This window comes from Scophthalmus maximus, chromosome 2 (assembly GCF_022379125.1).
Source record: "Scophthalmus maximus strain ysfricsl-2021 chromosome 2, ASM2237912v1, whole genome shotgun sequence".
Classification (NCBI taxonomy): domain Eukaryota; kingdom Metazoa; phylum Chordata; class Actinopteri; order Pleuronectiformes; family Scophthalmidae; genus Scophthalmus; species Scophthalmus maximus.
The window spans coordinates 23,780,860-23,797,752 of record NC_061516.1 but is presented as its reverse complement, the minus strand read 5'-3'; positions in this window follow the sequence as shown (position 1 = coordinate 23,797,752).

The window sequence follows — 16,893 nt, the reverse complement described above, 5'->3', positions numbered from 1 at the left end:
TGGTAACCAACGTGTTAAAATACAAGAGAAAAGAAAAAGGCCTTAAGTCCTTCAAAGGGAGTCTAAACCGTCACAGGTCACTGATTCCTGTGCTGAGTAGAACGATTTTTCAACAACAAAATTTTAAATTACATTTCCTTCCTGGTTAAATAAATAACCAGGAAGGAAATTGCTCGACGGTGTTTAAAAAGGTCATCGTCATGCAAAGAAAATCGATGAAAAGGATTTCAAAATGTCGTTGTTGGGTTGTTGTTGTTTTTTTTTTAAATTTGGAAGGTTAAAAAAAGAAGTCTGACCTTTTATTTCTTTTTTTTTTAATTTTGTACAGTGTTCCTCCTACTTTAGACTGCAAGCTAGTACACTGTGAATGTGTGAGTCCATTGTGTCCCTTTTGTCATAGAGCTGAGCAAATAGTTTGATCGTGAAAAAAGTTGTAGCTGATAGTATGCGACAAAATTCCCACGACGCCGACGCGCAGACGTCCTGGCGGCGGCGAACTGGAAAGACACAGTGCCTTTTTTTTTCTTCTTGCATAAGAAATAGTGGCATGCATTTCATTTCATTTGCGCCTCCGTCTGTTCTGCTTCCTTTTTTCTCCTTCACCACGTTTCACGGTTGTAAATGAATCGATGCTCTCGTTTGAATCGTCTCATATTTAATGAACGGCTGCATTGATTTTATGTTTCTTGGCGTGTTGTATGGTGAGGTCTTCTTTCGCGTTGTCCTCGTTTAAAGGGTCATTCTGGTTTATCATGACTTGGATCTCATGGACAAGAGTCTGGCCAATCGCTTTGTGTCCTCACGATGGACGAGGTCCTCGACAGGCGGTCGCAAAAATACATGATCCTATAAAGGACGAGAAAAAGACAAACATTTCCTTCCTTTCGTCTGCACTCACTTTCAATTAAAAAAAGAATAAAAAATCTCCAAATCAATCTGGCTAATAAGCTGCGGGCTTGTTTTCCAGTCAGACGTCGCACATCTCACCGGCGATGAGCGCGGCGGTGCCATCGCAACTGACACGGGCGATTTGCCAAACCGACTTCGAGTGAATCCCAAGTTGTCATGGACTGGACCCAAAAGAAACATCGTTAGTTTGAGCGACTCGTCACCATCACATGAGAACGACATGCAGAAAAAAGAAAAAAAAAAACCATCACGTCAAAGGTACAAGACACACAGTGACACTTTGCTCAGGTCCCAGATTTCTCTCGAGGTGTCTGAAGTTGTCGGATTTGTCAGATGCAAGCATGCAAGAATAGACAAGAAGTGAATATTATTGTCATCGCCACAGTTTGGGTTTTGGTTTTTCTTTTGATATGGGAAAAAAATTAATGAAGGCTTCGTGTGTTGTGTTGATTCTTTTTATTTTTCAAGTGTTGTGAAACGTGTCCTGTTTCCCAAACTTTTAATGTTTGCTTCAGAAAGAAAAACTGTTTCGTTTTTGTTCTTTTGCTTCACAAAGCTCTGAAATGTAATAAATAAATACAGTGAGTGGTGTCATGAGCAAAATTTGCCATTTCTGCTGAAATATCGTGTGAAAAAAAATGTACAAACCGTGGGAGTTTTTGTTTTGGTCCCCCCCCCCCCCACAAAAAAAAAAGAAATGATAGGCTCTGGAATTGCAAACGTGGGACCAGCTATTGTGCAAGTTTACGTGAAAACTAACTCGATTCAGTCAGAATAAAGATTCCGACTGCTTCACATTCAGGCCGACAGGAGACGTGATCCGGTCACTGTGATCGAGCCTCCATGTTGTTCAGCTCCTCTCTCTCTCTCTCTCTGCACACAGCAGCTCTCATATACTGTCGTGGGTCAAACGTCGGTCGGCAGCCGCTCCTCTGCCTCTCCGTCTGTCCACCGTCACCGGTGTAAATACTAAACGCTAACTGGGGAAAGAAGGAAAAAAACACATTTTTTTTTTGACCTTTGCATTCTGCCAGAGATTCTTGTGTTCAATAAAGTTAAAGGGGAAGAAAAAGAAGGACAAAGGCTGTGTGAATAAATCAATTCTCAATTGATAGATGTTGCAGATTGCAGATATTTACATATATATATAAAAAAATATATATATATTAAAAATATATATATATGTATATAAATATACATATATATATATACCAAAACATATATATGAATTCTCATGGTTTTGTAAAGACTCAGATCAAAAACAACTAATCTAGCATAACCACTACCAAAGCATCCCGTAATGGTGGGACAGTGAATATTTTTAATAAATGAGAGTGAAGCATAAATATTTACATTAAAAATATTGTCCGAAAGGTTCAAGTCAGAACAGTGGAACAGAGAAATCTGTCTACATATAGGAAGAAAAAAAACACCAGAAATTATCTGAATTATATTTTAATATTTTTCTTGTATTTGTTTGAAAGCAGGTCAATTCATTTAAAAAGAGAATTTTTTATTTTAAATTTACTATTATTAATCCTTATGCTAAATTAACTTTTCATCACTGCTACAATTCTTGATACCACTATGCTAATACCATGTGTCACCATGATACGTCTTTGAGGCCTGATTGTATGTAAAGTTAACATTTAGAGAATAAATGTACTGGTTAAAAAAAAATATATATCTATATATATAAATCATGGACATTTCACCCAGAATGTAAATTTACCTATTAATAAAATAAGCGAAAAGAAAAACACAAAACTCTGCAAAAAAAAGGTTCTCAATATGTATTGAGCAGATCTAAAAAGAAGTAATTGTACAAATGACCTAAGCAGATATATATTTTAATACGAGTACAAACACGAGACATCTAAATCTATAACTTTCCACATTCAGGATGTTTGTTTATGTGCAACGACACTGATTTTTACACTATTTTGAAAACACACATTCAAACCGGTCCTCGTTTAAAGCAACGACAACAATGGATTTCCAGTTCTTTTATGCTTAAAATCATAAAATTCGGTCAGGACGATTCAGTCATTCACTTATCTTTGTGTCAGCGACTCAACACACCAGGAACCGCATGTTTGAAATGTTCTCGCTTGAGCCTTGACTGAAGGATTTATACCAGACACTTATTTTTATACAAACATTTCATTTCCAAGCATCTCAGCGCAACATTCCTTACTAGCAGATGCATCAACTCAGGATTCTGAATGGGGAGTTTTTAATGCCAACAATGAGCTGCCGCGTCATCGTTTCAGAATGTAAAAATGAAAAAGACTTTTCATAAAAGAAGCAAAAATAAAAATTAAAGCTACACATGTTCACAAAGGCATTTGCATTTGGAAACAGATTTGCACCCGGCTCATGTTTCACCGACTTCAGTCCGTGTATGATGCAGTTCCGCGTACTGGCCACCAGAGAGCAGCAGGCGCCCGAGCCTGACACACATGAAGAACCTGTGACTCACATGAACCACAGGTTTGTAAGAGCAAAACAACCCACCTCCTCCAAATCTTTGATTTGACCAAAAAAGACCAAATTCATATTAATGCCATTATCATTTAGTTTCATTGTGATCGAAGAGACTCCGACTCAGGAGAGCATCACCTTCGCATATAATCACAAATTGTGTTTATTAATAATTTTAAGAAAGAGGCATTTGTTGCAGCAAATTGAAAAAGCGAGCACTGTGAGTTCGAAGGAGGAAGATAAAGACAAGAAGACGAGAACAGAAGCACAAGTGAAAGCTTTGCATTAAAAATCCTATGTGAATAATAATAATAATAATAAAAAGTCAATGCAAAGCAAAGAGATTGTACAGAGCTGTACAGTTTGTGCAGGAGTACACGCGCAAAGTATTCCGAGTAATACGGGAAGAACAAAGTGTATAATGTGTACAATTCAATACTAAATCACAATCACATATCACATCGCTGTGATTCACCGACGTCAGCGTTTCATCAGAACTTTGCAAAGACCTGTTGAAAACGCCCTGTCCAGTAATCTCTGGTTTGTCCAAAGGGGGGCAGACCAACTCAGAGTATCAGAAACGCTGGCAGGAACAAGGTCAGGTTTTGGCTCAAGTGTTTTTTGGTTTGTTTTTTGAATTAGGAATGTGAATGAATTACGGTTATACAAACTTTTAGACATCACGAGAATGCAGTTTGTGTTGCAGTAACCACTTTCGGTGAGTCACAGAAGAAAAGACTCACCAAACCCCCTCATGGAAGTGTCTCCGTCGCACGTCCTTTACGCAGCAGCGTGACGTGTCACTTCGCATCTCGTCTGCATTTTTCCGATCCGAACGGCGGACGAGTCCGGACGGCGATTCATCCCGAAAGTGACGGAGCCACCGGACGAACCGTGACGCGGCGCGGCGCTGGAAGATTTTCCCGGAGACTTTGTTTTCCCGCCAAATTGCTCCCATCATATCACATTTCAGAGGGGGGGGGGGGGGGGGACGGGGACGTTTGCCTCTCAAACGTAAATCGCACACCGGTCGGCGCGAGCGGCTGGTGAATTGCGATGCCGTTTGTAGGAGAGGATGTGAACTCTGCTCGGCGTAGTGGTTAGCACTTTCGCCTCACAGCAAGAAGGTGCTGGGTTCGAATCTTTCCGTGGTTAGTTTGCATGTTCTCCCCGTGTATGCGTGGGTTCTCTCCGGGTTCTCCGGCTTCCTCCCACAGTCCAAAGACCTGTTCATAAATTATAATAAATATTGCATTTTTTCAATGCTGTGCCGTGTGAAACCAACAGCGAGTCAGACCCCGTGGGAAGTCCCGTCCGCTTGGATGCTACTCAGGACTAATGGCGTTTCCCGTTAGGCGCCATGATTTGATTCTCCAGCACAGTGGCGGTCCATCGTCTACCGCTTCATCCTTCATTCGCGGGGTCGCTGGAGCCAATCCCAGCTGACATTGGGCGAGAGGCGGGGTTCACCCTGGACAAGGTCTCCAGCCTATCACAGGGCCACATACAGAGACGGACAACCACTCACTCTCACATTCACACCTACGGTCAATTAAGCGTCTCCAATGAACCTGACCCCATTCTGCATGTCTCTGGACTGTGGGAGGAAGCCGGAGAACCCGGAGAGAACCCACGCACACACGGGGAGAACATGCAAACTCCACACAGAGAGGCCCTGGTTGGTTTGAACCGGGACTCGAACCCAGAACCTTCTTGCTGCGAGGCGAAAGTGCTAAACCACTGCGCCACCGTGCAGCCCCGTGTATAATATCCCCACAGTCCCCCCCCCCCCCGCCAAAAAATAAAAGCCAGTAAAACCAAAGTGACCCTTTTCTTCTCCCCCTCCATCACAGATGAGAGCGCAGTGTGAACGTACCTGAGGCTGCGGCGTGTTGTGAAATATACAGAAGCAGATGTTTGCACAGCACATTCTCTCTCTCCCCTCCGTTTTGCCTTTGTTGTTTTTCTTCTTCTTCTTCTTCTCCTTTTCTTTTGAAATATCGTTGAGTAATATGTGTTTTTTCGTGCGAGGCCACGTTTCGGCCTTCTCATTTGCAGGCTGCTCCTGTCTTGTCCCCCCCCCCCCCCCCCTCTTCCTCAGAGCCAGCCAGCCGTGCATTCCGATCCAGAACACTCTGCTTCATCTCCGCTTCCCGACCCTTTAAATCACATCAGTGTTACATCACGGACTCACACTTCCTGCTGCGGCCGCCGTGCCAAATAATTCTGGAAGGAGCCATTTTTGGGGTCTGGATCTACCAGTGAGCGAGTGTAATAGGATGGTTGAGTTATATTTAATATAGCCATCACACAACCGGCATTATAATTCTACAGTCAGGCACAAGGGGGCGATGAGTCCATTTACAGTTTAGGAAGCACCATATTTTTTTTTTTAGTTGATGAATTGAAATGGGACGCAGTATTTGTATTTTCTATTAGTGCAGGCGGATGTTTACAGTATCGGGTGTAACCAAGCGTGTATGAATAATTCAAATAAACATTCTGCACAAAGTAACTCGGCCTTTTCCTGCGATACAATTACCAACACACCCTTTTTATTTTTATTTTTTTTACTTTTATTGTATTTCATGTGTACTATTTTTCTTATTGTATTGCATTGTTCATCGACATGTACAGCACTTTGGTCAACCGTTGGTTAGTTCTTAAAGTGTTCTTTATGAATAAAGCTTGACTTGAAGGAATAAACATCCATAAATCTACTTAACAAAAAAAACAACCCTTGACACGATGTCATAATTCCTAATCATCACATTTAGACTTTTCCTCTCGTATGCAAAGTAATTCCAGGCGATCGTTTCTCCGCTGGCGAGCGCAATGCAGCGTGGCCCTTCAGATTCACCGCGATGCAAACAACGGGCCGCGACGACAGACGTGAGCAGGGCAGAGAGTTTTAGATTCGACGCGTGGTGCGGCGGAGGCCCCTCGACAACGACTGAAGAAGATCGTCAGTTTTCATTGCGCACCGAAGAACAAAGCTCGACCTCTGCCGCACGGACGCTTCTTTGAAAGTGACAAGCTACAGTCAGCTCATATCTGCTTTTTGGATTCTTTGCGAGTAGCCTGCGGCAAACACACATTTACATTTTCCCTGGCCTCTGTCGTTTTCTGTGTTTCTGTGCTCCAGGTAGATGCCCCCTCGTTCCGTGCGAAGCGAATGTTCAACCTTCGTCACTTTGCCGCTGCAAGGATGAACGGAAACCGTAACAGATTGACATCTTAGATTATTACTATTACTTTAAAATCCAGTTAGTAAGCTAGGAGACTTATCGTAAATGCATATGCAGCATCACCGTGGCCCCGTGTTCTTTCCCCCGCGCCGGCCTCCTCCTCCTCCTCCTCCTCTTGCACTGGACCGTTCACAGAAGCGCACGCGGGAGTTCCGGCAAATCACAGATCCTCCGTTTTTTGATCGGCGAATCTTCAGAAGGAGGCTTCTTCAAAGAAATAACTTCCCACTTCACTTCTTAAGCTGAACAAAAAACTCCTCCTAAATGAATGGCTTTTGCTCACAGCTTGTGGCCGCAGCTGGCAGCATTGTTGCGCCGCTCTTGTCCGCTGGCCACAGAACAGACAGACGGAGGATGAAGGGGCGATTGGAGGGGGGGGGGGGGGGGCGGGGGGTGTTTGACACAACAGGTACACACATGAAACGAGTGCAATCATTGCCCCTCCCTCCCTCCCCCTCAACGCCGCCGCCGCGATTGACGAGGTGTTAGTTGATTTATTTTGTCTCTTTTCCCTCTGCCCGTTTCTTTTCCCTCGGGTTGACTCTTGTTCCCTGGACTCGCAACGGAAAAAGCTCAAGCCGAGAAGACGCACGCTGTCAGGGGAAAGATCTGCACACCTTCGCATCGCATGCGAAAACCTCCCGTTAGCCGATCCCATGGCGGCGGGGCACCTGCAGACAGTCGTGCACATGCATTGTCAGGGGCTGCAGTCGACGTCGGAGTACGGGAAACATGGGGCCTAAGGGACTTTGGCTGCGGCGCGGTTGTTGGCGCCACAGTAGGCCGGTTGGGGTAGTCCTGAAAACGGTCAGACTGAGCTGGGAAAAGCGTCTCAGCATGTCCAATGTTTGAGGCAGATGAGCGACAACAACGGAGGAAAACACCGGGTTCCACTCCCGTCGGCCAACAAGGGGAGTCGGCGGACTCGCCAAACCTGGACAGTTGACCCCTGGAGAGACGGTTGGAACGCCGCGGCCTCTCATGACCATGTGCTTCCCTACGTCAGTTTCCCATCATCTATTGGCTACTGCACCTCCGCGGTCCAGACGCCAGAAACGCAATTATCGATCGCATCCAGGAATCTGGCAGTGAAAAATATTGTAGTACAGGAGACAAAGTAAAAATGGAAGATTTAGCTCGGGAGAGGACTCGTAGATCTGATCTGCTGTCGGGCCGCGGCTTATCACTGTCAAGGTTCTCTGCTACAAAGATAAACTGAGTAGACCCCCCGAATTCCTGAAAGGTTCAAATGTTTTCATCAATGACTTCCCAGAGCCTGGTCTGTCCATCAAAAGCAAAAGGAACCTCTGCCAGACATGAAAGCGGTCAGGGAGCAGGGGGGGGGTTGCTGCCTATCTGTGGTATAATAACCTCATTGTACACCAACCTTCAAAGAAACCACAGTACTACTACACACAATGTAACTACTACAACTGTCTCTAGTCCCTGAAACGCCTTGAAGATCCCCATTCTCCATATCAGTTATTTATGGCTTCGGTGACCTTTGCAATTCATCAATGTTTCCCCTAATGTAAACGAATAGACACAATGGACCGCGGTTTGAAAAAAAATAACAAGCCACACGTAAAATCATAAATCACAACATTGAAACCATAAATCACTTTTGTTTTATTAATGCAGACGATACGATCTGAGGAAAATGCTGAATTATACACAATTTCTAAACAGATAAACAAGCAGTATTTAAATGTTAATCTATCTAACTCCATGGTATTTACTGCAACAACAACAAAAAAGTTGCTATAAATGTACAAATTAATGCTGAAGTATCCTATTAATCTGGTTTGCAGTATGAAAACAATAACATCATTAAGATGTGTAGTTTTATGTTAACTCTTTAGTTTACCCTTGCCTCCTTTTTTGGAATATTCTTCGCTTATTCCAGAAAATATTCATTGTACTGTATATTTTACACGTATTTATGCGTATACCCAATTCTTGCAAAAACTATCCTCCTCCTTCATCACAAACTCTAAATTCACCCTCAGAGATTATTTTTTTTGTGAACCACAGAATTTACATTTCGAATATAGTGCGACTCGAAAGACATTGATATTGTTCAACCCCTTTTCCTCCAAGAATTGACGTTCACCTAAAGAGGCGCTGGCCGTTTTGTAGTTTTTTTTGGGGTGTGTTGTGAGCGCTTAAACATAACCATAAAAGGTGCAGTCACTACACATGGAAATTGTTCTGCGAGAGCAGATATCGTGGCAGAAAAACAAATTGGTTGCCTGTGAACATTTTACTGACGCTGTTCAGGATCAACGTACTCTCCACTTGCCAAATACTCTAATTAGCAACACACAACCTCCTGAGATGAAGAGACAACGTGGTATCGTGAGGTTTTCCAACAAACCCCCCCCCCCCCCCCCGTTGCAATTTGGCCGTTTAAAAAAAAAAAAAAAAAAAGGTAATTTCTAGCAGACAGGGAAGTCCTGCTTCACGTCAGCGGCAGAACTGCTCACACAACAGCTGGCGTCGTGATTACCCACCGTCCAGTTAAATTGCAGCATCACAGATGCACGCGTTGAATGTAAACCAGCGGCAAACCGACCAGGTTGTCGTCGCGTCGTTGGCGTCCGCGCGCTCGGCGGATGGCTAAATCATCAAATATCCGACAGTTGGCGCCGCAAATGCAAAGAAATATAAACTGTTTCGTCACATAGGAGCTAGTACGGGGCATGGCCGCCACATTGACCGTTGGCTAGTGATGACAGGAAAGATGTCCAGAACTACGAAAGAAAGACCTCAGTCGTAATCCAATTTGGCTTCAATTTGGCTCTCGGCGCTAATGCCATGCCAGAAACACCGTCGGCAAATGATCTCCACAAGTAGTCCGAGCGTTTGATAAAGTAGACGTTCACAACAGCTTGTAAAGCGACGCAACTGGCTTACGGGGAGCTCCACTGTGGCCAGGTTGGGTTGCGTGACTCGCCGTCACCTACGACACAATAGATGATAACAGGTTGATGGAGTGGTTTGAAGTTGAACTGGGTTGGAGGGTAAGCAAACAAAGGTTATCTAAAGGATTCCTGCAAAGATATTGGAAAACAAGGAGGAGGGGGGTGGAGAGGGCGAATGAAAGAGAGAGATGTGCTGAAGGATTAGCTGTGAGGAGCTTCCCCGTGGCGCGCAGGCCCTTCTTTCTCCCAGGAACACCAGGAAGACTGTAAGGTGATTACTGTTTCATTTGCCACCGGTCCACTGGTCAAGCACTATGGAGACAAGGGGCTTGACTGCCTCCGCTCTGCACAATGGGAAACAAAGTTGGACTTTGAAAAAAAAAAAAAAATGCCTTTAATTCAACAACTGCAAAAAATAGAAGTGCGCTCAATTTTTATGGATGGTTAAGTTACTTTAGGAACGTTCCGTGCAAAGTGGCGACGAAGAAGCGAGCAGAAAAGAAAAGAGAGCAAGACGGGCAGGGAGGACGTCAGAGAGAGCTTTTGGAATTCCTCTCCGAGAACAGCTGGGTTCCTGCATTGTGTGTATGCACATGCATGTGTGTGTGTGCGCGTGCATGCGTGTGTGTGTGTGTGTGCATGTTTTAGGATGAGGAAAAAAAGATGAGGAAATGTGTGATGGAGGGAGGAGAGGTGGTCCTTTTCTCTGAATGAAAGGCAGCTGTGGCCTTGCCGGGGGAGTGGACACACACGGCGTAGGTGTACAGCTGTTGTTCGAAGTACAGATATTTTTTTTCATGTTTTTTTTTAACTAATGAGCTTCTCGAGACCCTTTGGAACATCTAGATGGAGGTGTTTTGTGCCTCAGACCACTTGTGGAAGAAAGACTACTGTGCATGTGCAGAAATAGAAGGAAAAAAAAAAGGACACATTACGGTCGAACAAGCAGTTTCAAGTTGCTGCGCAGACATAAACATATTGAGTATTTCATATGTTCATGTCTTTTGCGTTGCACACCTTTCCGGGCCACAACACCACAGGACACGCAATTGTTGGTATCGTGTGTCAGTAAAACAATACGCTTCATTAATCTTATACTTTCAATTCTGTTTCATAAAGCTAATGTTTTTGTTTTTTTACATAACGTTCTGTGATAACTGTGTTGATGCCATGTATAGATAGATAGATAGATAGATAGATAGTTACTTTATTTATCCCAAGCTGGGAAATTCCAGTGTTACAGCAGCACATTTCACACAGCACACTTTAAAAATGTATACAATATCTACACAAATAAATGTAAAATATACGAATTGCAAAAAGAGAATAAGAAAAATAAATTTAAAGAATTTACATGAAATACTAACAGTAAAAATAGTGCAGTAGTACAATCAGTTACCAGTAGTGTGTGTGTGTGTATATATATATATATACATATACACATATATTTACAGTAAATAAATAAAACTGCCAATTCACAGGCTATGTAGACTATGCATGTTGTATCATGACTGAGGAAGAAAATAACTAACAAAATAACCTTAATAAGTGGTTAAGATAGTTAGTAAAAGACCATTTAAAACAATTTATTACCACCAGCAGGCAATGGAAGGTGTGTAACTTAACCAAAGTCTGCAGGCAGCAATGATCAGGGGGAATGTCCCCAGGCCAACAGGCTCACAAGCACTGAGTCCACTGTGGCCGTCGCGACCCTCCAACCTCCCAAAGTGGTCTCTGGGGCTCGGAGACGGTAGTTCGGCGTGTGTGGGAGGTGGCAGCAAGTACGTGCTAGAGCCGGCATCAGCAGCCGCCGAATGGAGTGGACGGATTTGTCGGTGTGTCCTGAGCGGTCCCAGCAGAGGTAAGCCCCGAGGAGGAAGACCTGCTGTGGTGCTTAAAGCAAACTCAGTGCCACAGCACTGAGGTAGCGTTTTTAACACCAGCTGAAGTAGCAACCTTTCAGTTCACACGGCTCGCAGTAAGTTTGTTGGCATACTAGTTTACTTTAGAACGCAGGGATAAGCTTTTTCTTGGAGGACGTACAGTATGTACCAGCGTAAACTTGATATATAAACCAACAATTTAACAGCTCGGCCTACAAAAGATAACTATACTAAAGATACCAACTCACTAAATAAGGTGTTCGCTGAACAAACAGACCTCCCCTGGGGACATAAGAGGGAACGCACATAACACACTGGTTTGGCCAAACCAAACAATACACGTGGGAAGACAAGATGGCCGCCAACTTCAACCAAACAAAACTAACTAAACCCAAGTACCCCCACCCCCCCCCCATGACATGGCAGCACATGGTTTAGCCCAATCAGCTGGTTCCAGCATAAAAGTGTCCTCGGCCCTCGGCCACGCCTTTTGCGGAACCAGGAAGAGACGTCCACCATGCTCACGGTAACTCAGACACTCAGAAACAAAAGGATTGATATAACAGACTAAGACAAACAAATATTGCGAAAAAGATGAAGTGTTATGTTACAGATGGCTCACTCAGTCGTTCTGACCGACCTCCTCCCGACTTCCAGACCACCCTAAGGAGGGTTAAGGGTGGTCTGCACGTGATAGCTGTAGACGCTGGGGAGCAGCAGTATGCTTGAATCCTGTTGACGGGAGTGTGTCTGTCAAAAATATTTATTCAGCTGTTTCTCTCTGAATGTCATCGTCGTGTTTGTAAATGAACCTATTTGTCCGCCAGAATGTGCACTTTAGCATGCGTTAACGCTGTTAACGCATTCTTTTAGGTCATGTTTTGTGCTGTGCAGTACCGACACACGGAATCAGCGCTACAGCTGCATGTGGCTAATTTAAATGCACGTCGAATACGTCACCAGTCCCCTGAACAATTCAAACAATTGAATAGTGCTGACTTACATTATGGAGTTTTGGGAATATTTCATGCCATTAGCCGGGGTCATTCCGCACATTGGTTAGCGGAGGTTCACTATATGTCATGAACAAAATCCTGGTTGGATATTACTGTTACGCTAGACTTTCGTTTTTTTTAAGATAACCATGGATGCACTGGTGAGCGAGTAGGGAGACCTTGTATGCAATCCTAGCATCCCGCGTTCCATTTGCCATGTCCAATTCCGAGTTCCGAGATCATACTAGAACGATAAACCCGACTTCAGCGTTCCGAGGTACACTGGAACGCAGCAATACTTTCGCGCTCTAGTTGGGATCCTCGCAGCGCTGGTCTGTACGTATTGGGGTCTTTGAAGACTCTCGCCAGGGATCCCGACGAGAAGTGCATTCGTAGTACTCCGGTCTTGAGGGGACAAAGGCGTGAACCACCACCAGTCATGGTGAGTGTCAGTATTTCTGAGGCGGTGGAAGGCTTGCAGAAGTGTTTGATACGGGTTTCGAGGGTGAGTTGAGGTACAGAGCTGACACCAAGGGCCGGTGACTGATGAGGAGAGGGGAACGTCGTGACCAGGAAATGTAATGCTGGTTTTGGAGGATGACTGGATCTGGTGTGGGGTGCCAACTACGATTGCCTCAGTTTTGCAGCTGTTCAACTGGAGAAAGTTGGGTGCTGATCAACTATCAGTACTACCAGTAGTACTACAGTTTCTTCTGCTGCTGGTTCAACTGCTAGTGGTGCTACTAGTTGTGCCTCTGCTACTGCTACGTCTGCCATTGATCATTCTGATTACACATTTGGAACACTAATGACAACATGAAACATCGGGGGCAACTTGTGGATTTCCTACTGGGAAGGGAAAAACCCAGTGGGTAGATGGGGCGGAGGCTGGAGTATGTACAGATGTAAACTTTCCTTTTTTTTTTTTTTTTACCTCTGAAGACGTCGTTTTGTTTTTCGTCATTTTCCTTTCATCACCGGAGGAGACTGATTCGTTCCGCTTCACTGTTGTTTTCCTTCAGCCGCTGTCACCGTTTATCTCCCGCACCTCCTGGATGTAACGGGATGAGGACGTCTGGGTGAAGTAGGTTTTTTGTTTTGTTACTATTCATGAAGTACTGCGATGAATCTAAAAAAAACACGTATTACCAATCATTAGACCTACAATTGGATCTTTTTTTTTCTTTCCCCACCCCCACCCCCACCATCTAGCTGTCTGTCTTTCCACATTTATTTATTTTCTTCACCCACCCATTTCACCATTGAGTCCTTCCCTTACTCATCAGTGATGTGAGATTAATCTAAGTGCAGGGACTTCGCACTAAACTAGTCCATCTGTGGGCTTTTTCGGCCCTTCCGAGATGTCCATGCAATCTCCTCTCAAAGGAAAGAGGCTATTAAGCAGCCTTCAAGGAAGGATGGAGGGAATCAAACCAAGGGCAATTGAACACAGGTAGACAAACAAATTCACCGGGTGACACCAGAAAGAAATTGAGGTGGTGTGCGCGAGCGTGTGCAAGAACGTGCGGGCGTGTGTGTGTGTCTAAAGGTATTTATTCAAATGTGCCCTATTACCTCTCTCTTCGAGTATTTAACATATACCCTGGAGGTATATGGTGACTGTGGGGTTTCAGTGGAAATGGCAAATATTTGCCGGTGGTACACATTTTTTGCCGTTTCATTAAAGAACCAGACAGTTCGTAAATAAGACTACAGTATATGCATGCTGCTGAAACAGTTAGTTCCTTCCCAAAGTCCCGCCAATATGTGGATGGCATGTATTTTTTCAAAACAGATTGACGAGAAAATGACCGGCGAGAGGATTACAGTGACGGGAGCATACTAGACATTGCCAGATTTGCTGGGGACGGACGGGCATGATTTATGGAAAAGCGCTCAAATGAGCCAATTGCTAGTGAACCATTGAAAGAAAGAGTTTTGAATTATATGTGACCGTCACTTTGTGAATGGTAGCAGTCGCTCAAGAGTCCATCGCATCGCTTCCGTCGGCCTGGCGGTGTGATATTGGTTGGTTAACCGTCGTTTTAAAAAAGCTTTGTATTTGGCATTTTGGCCAGCGCCATCTTGGTTTCTTGAAACCAGATGTGACCATATATGGAGGAGTGGGGGGTGGGCCTGACCGTCCACCTTCATCTGCAACCACGCACCTAGAGGACGGTGCTCGATGTCAATGACACTTCACGCTAATTAGATGATAAATCATCGAGACTGAGACTTCTTGAGAATTTAGGTCGGTGTCCGCTTCCAGTTTCTGGTGGGACAGTCACTGTGATGATTCCAGATTTAGAATCTCTTCGTTAGAGGCAATGAAAAGCAAGAAAATCTTATAATATATATATACAGTATATTCTTTTCCAACTTTGAGCATGTGGAGGATATCCAGTCCAAAGGCTCAAGTCAAAGTGAGGTCACGAGTTATCAGTGCTAGTTATTAGTCTACATTCAAAACATGTGTCTCGGTTCTGATGGCACTGATGCAAACACATGCTGGATGTGAGGCAGAAAACAAAACGCAGATGCTTGCACGCATTTCCAATCATTTTACAGGAGATGAAATTCAAGAGTTCAATATCACAATGTGAGAAAAACGCTCAAATGTGATGAATCCCCATGATTTGTTGGGCCCTGCAGTAAACGGCAACGCAGGGTTCGGCTCCTCTGTTGCTGCGTCTCTGACGGGATAACCACTCACGGTGTGTTTGCGGCCCGTGGTAATTAATACACGCGTCATATAAAAAAAGAACTGTGGGACCTGTTTGACGAGAATACACGTCGGCCAGCCGGCGGGCTTCGTTTCATCTCGTCTCCTGTCTCCGTCTCTGCACTTTCGCTATATAATAATAATAATAATAATAATCATAATAATAACGATTTTAAACGGACACACTCACCATTACCACAGTAACAATCACCAAATCAACTCGGAATCCAAACATTTGTGCTGAATGAGTAGTTTCTCTACTGTGCAACATTAAACAAGACAAAAAAAAAGTATATAATTAAGATTAAATTATTCAACAACAACAACAAAAAAAGATACTGTACTCTCAGATCACCACCTTTTCTGTTGTGACTTCTTCGGCCAAGGCAGATCGGCTCACATCGGTGAAGCGCGCAAACGGGTTCAAATATATATTCATTATTAATGAGGAAAATTAGCAAACCAGAGTCCACGTGGGGGTTTTCGTGTTTGTCCCCCCCCCCCATGTATCCGTTTCTAAACCAGATAAGATTAGGGACTTGAATTCATACGTGAGCGATTGAATTAAAAGGATCACAAAACAGTAGCACAGATGAGCGCTGCCCTCTTTCTTTTTTTCCCCCTCCCCCCTCTCATAATTGACCTTATGAACTTTTCAGCTATCAAATGAAAGGAATGCAGTGAGAACGAGGTGAGTAAGCCGTGTTTTCGCCAATACATAGAAACATGACATTACATCCATTTCGATGACGCTTTAGGCCTAACTCACTGAGCCGAAGATTCTAGAAGAAATTGGGGAGTTCTTTTGTGTTATCGTTCTTGTTTTGCTCTGCGTAATCTCCGCACGGGGGAAAATACGATCTTGAAAGAGGAATTAATCATCGGCTTGATGTGGTATTGCCCCTTAAAAACTGTCAGCGTGTTACGCACGTGTTCGTGCACAGCAGATGCACTACTTGCAACGCTAGAAGGTTTTGTCTTTCCATCACAAGGATACATCCGTAATTTCAACTTTAAGCTATAAATGAGCCCAAATGGTACCGCCGGGATAAAGCATGGACTCGTCGAGCTATATTATGATTTCATACGTGCTCGTCCAAGCCCTGGCAATAAACACTGGCGTTGGACATTTCCGTCAATGCGTCGCTGCAACGTCGAGCAGGAATACATAAAGGCTTGTTGCTTTTAACGACGTTCGCCAACTACCGCTGCACTTTATTTTTCTTGTTGTGGCACCAGTTTGTCAGCCAGACAAACACATTATATCTCCAACGCAATGCCAAACGCACGGGCGTTATAGTGTCGGTCGTATAAATCAGGGGACGACTGTTATCTTCCAAAGGCGGACGTTGTGCAATAAAGCCGCTGGTAACTGACACTTTTTGTGCAGGGCCCAAAAATAATCAATTTATTCAGTCTTTCACCCTGAACTTTATGTTCATGTTTTTCAGAAATACTCCAATCTTTTATCGAGGAGACACTAAAACTCCTTTAAGTGCTTCTTGAGGCTGCGCGACCCGCTCCGGCGATTACTCAGTTGCCGAGAAAAACTCTCCTAATCCACGAGCGAGCGTGATCAAAGACCCGTGGCTCGTGTTTTTTGCAAATGAATGCGGCTTTTTGCCGACGAAACATTTTTTCCTGTAGCCGTGTCAGGCGGGAATAAAAAAATGTTCCCTCGTATCAGATATGTTTGTCAGGAATACGGCGTAACCTCGGTAACGGTTC